The sequence below is a fragment of the Talpa occidentalis genome, unplaced genomic scaffold (assembly GCF_014898055.3).
Source record: "Talpa occidentalis isolate TD23 unplaced genomic scaffold, MPIMG_talOcc4v2.1 talOcc4.2, whole genome shotgun sequence".
Taxonomy (NCBI): domain Eukaryota; kingdom Metazoa; phylum Chordata; class Mammalia; order Eulipotyphla; family Talpidae; genus Talpa; species Talpa occidentalis.
In genome coordinates this window covers 149,105,685-149,108,863 of record NW_023602073.1, presented here as the reverse complement: position 1 = coordinate 149,108,863, position 3,179 = coordinate 149,105,685, and positions in this window count along the sequence as shown.

The window sequence follows — 3,179 nt, the reverse complement described above, 5'->3', positions numbered from 1 at the left end:
GTCACAGCTGGGGTGACACCGGGGCCTCCCTGGCCCCCACCTGCCAGCCCCCCCTTCACCCCCCGCCCCGCACAGAGTTCTTCTTCCCAGGTAGACCACGAAGGTCTGTTCTCTATCATTAAGCTGTCGTCTTCAGCTTGCACTAAGTCCCTAGAAAACTTGACCTTGGCTTCCAGGTCACTTAAATTTTGGATGACCCACATACTCTAATACACTCACCAAAGCCCAGACAGGTTGTGTTGAAGCGGCGTCACTTCCCCCTCATCTGTTTCTTATTTAAGATCATTAACCTCGGTGTTACTCTAACCTTGGGTCGAGAACCCGCATTAGCTGCATCGAACAATTAACAGAAAGCTTCTAAACTTTATTGGGAACTTAAGTGTCCTTTTCCCTGGCGCCCTTCCTACTATTTGTTCCAAGAATCATTATAAACGTGACTCTTTTTACAGGCTCATCTTGTCCCGACTGGCTATAATTACCATTTTCATGATGTTGGAGCAGCCCCTGCCCGGCCAGTGCCAAGTTTCCATACTTGTCTTTCTCCATCTTCGTCTTGTCACACACCCTAGCCAGCCCCAAGACCTCTTGCTCTTTGGCGAAAGCGCACCCCGCTCTTCTTGGGGTTGGCAGGTTTTTGTTTTTTTTTTTTTTTTTTTTTTGCCTCTAGGCCTAGCCTTTCTGGAATCTTCATTTCATTTTAGCAAACGATGGCTCCAAGACTCAAATCTGTGCGCGTGGGCTGGGCCCGTGGGCTTGGCCATGGAATCATATGACAAAGGGTTTCACGACGCTTGGCCACAAGAACAAATGAGGACTGAAACTGATTGGATACAACAATATCCGCTTCGAAATGTTTTAGCGATGGCCGAATGAGGCTATTCATGGCTGTGTCAATAAACAGCTTTTCTAAGGTGGTTTTCATTGAGCCTGACACATCCCTGATTTGTTCCAAACATCGGACATTCAACCTGCAGTTGCAGGGAGGGCCTGAGGCGGGTGCAAAGCGTGAGCTGGTGGGTGCCCTGGCGAGCTTTCTCCAGCTGGAGACTCAGGCCTCCTGTGCACTGCAGACTCGGGGACCCATGGCATGGAGGCCAGGTGACTCCCAGCAGCAGCACAGACTGACGCCCCTTTGCCTGGGGGCTTCCTTTGTGACAGCCCGGCCAGGCAGGTGCCCATAGGACACAGAGGTCAGACAGCTGAGGACCTCACTCCGGGTCCTAAGTAGGTAGATGGTGGGGGAGGCATGGGAACCACACCTGGCTCATCCCAGAGTCCCATCTCCGAGACGAAAGTCTGCTTCTCTGCACCAACACAGCCAAAGGCTGAAAGAGGTGCTTCTCCTGAGCCTCCAGCCCCACTCCACTCTCCCGAGCAGCCCTGGCCCCAGCGCTGGCTGACCAGAGTGAGGGCTTCCTCTCCTTCCATCTCAGCTGACCCGCAAAACCCCAGGAAGAAACTGCTGCAGAGTGCATTCTGGGCACCGAAGGAGAGCTTGGGGCAGGACTGGAGAGGTGGTTTTCCAAGCCCCCGCCTGCTCATAAGGCCGCTGTGCTGCCCCTCTGAGCTCACCGACCACTCAGTCTGACCGGCCACTGTGAGCCCTGTCCCCAATAGACCCCACTAGCAGCGGCTTTTCTGAGAATCCAGAGGACTAGGCCCACGGCAGGCACTCAGCACACGTTTGCTAAACATGCAGAACTTCACGGCAGACACAAGAAGGGGTGCCCAGACAGCTCGCTTGCTGCCACGCCCTGTTGGCACACCTACCAGGCCAAGTACTAGATGCCGTCTGTGCCCTGACAGGCCTCACTGTCCCCCACTCTGTGTGGTGGACTTAGGCCCCCTCGTGGTCACAGTGAGTGTTATGCAACCATCCGAGGCCAGCTAGGTTCTATGCTCAAAGATGAAAAGAGGATTCTGGAGCCCTCGGTATCATCTTCCGGGCCTTTAATGCTGTGCCAGGGACACACCAGCAGGCGGGGAGACAGCAACTCAGCCCCTCGCCGCAGTGACGCAACCCTCACGCCACCGCCGAGCAGCCCTGTCGCCCTCACTCTGGGCACAGCTGTCTGCGTTTACCGCGCACCCGCCTGAGCTCTCTGCGCCCAGGTGTCCACAGCCCCAGGTGCCCACAGGCCCCGCACCCCCACCCCTCGGCCCCGGCGCCGGCAACCTGGAGGGCAAGAGCACAGGGCCAGCCGCAGAGGCCAGCAGCGGGAGGGCAGGGGAAGCTGACGTAACCCTGTTTCCCACCTGGATACACCGGGTCCTCGTGTGTCCAGGCGCGCCTTGACATCCGGGTGGAAAGAGGGACTTTTTCTCTTTTTGTTCTGCCAAGAGCCACGCTTCAGCTTCCAGCAGCCGCGTCCATTCTGAGAGGAAGCCCGAGGACCGCTCAGCCGACCTCAGTGTGGCCACAGGCAGCAGGCTTGCCATGCACCCAGGTCCACGGCGCCACCAACCAGGTCCCTACGGCACCTCCACGTTGCACAAGAAACTCTGCCCCGGCGTTCTGAAGGCCGCTGCTACCTTAGTTTGCCTCACAGGAACAGGAACATCAAAATAAAGTCTTGCTTGCCCCAGCGTTTCGCAGCCATCCTGGGCCAGGTAGGGCCACTGCCAGCCCTAGCATCTTGAACACCAACCTCGCAGCCCTCGGCATCACTGTCACGGGTTTCAGGGTGTGCAGGGGAGCGAGCCGCGGGGAGACAGCAACCTGGGCGCCTGCGAGTCTCCACCCGCTCTTCCGCTGGGCTCTCTCTGGCATCCCGTCGGGGCTGCCTTTCTAGGTAACACTGTCCTTATTCCCCTGACCGCTCAGGTGTGCACGCACACGCGCATGCGCGCACACACACCCACGCTCAGCTGTCCATAGTCAGGCACGCTGCCCCACACCCACGCCCTCGGTGTTAACAAGATCAGGCTGCAGGTGATGGCCACAGAGGCCAGTGGCATAAAAGCCTGACCAACTTCATTTACTCCACACCCAGTCATGACCCCCAGAGGACTTTTGTGTACTCCAGAGTAAGTTGAGCTCACTGCGACCGTTCACAGTGGGCAGATGAGTTCACCTGTAGAAGCACCAGCAAGAATTAAAACAGTGAAATACAATAGAACGTCCCTGGGACAGAGGTGGCTGGAACTTCATATCAAAAAAGATCACAGAGCGTCTGGTT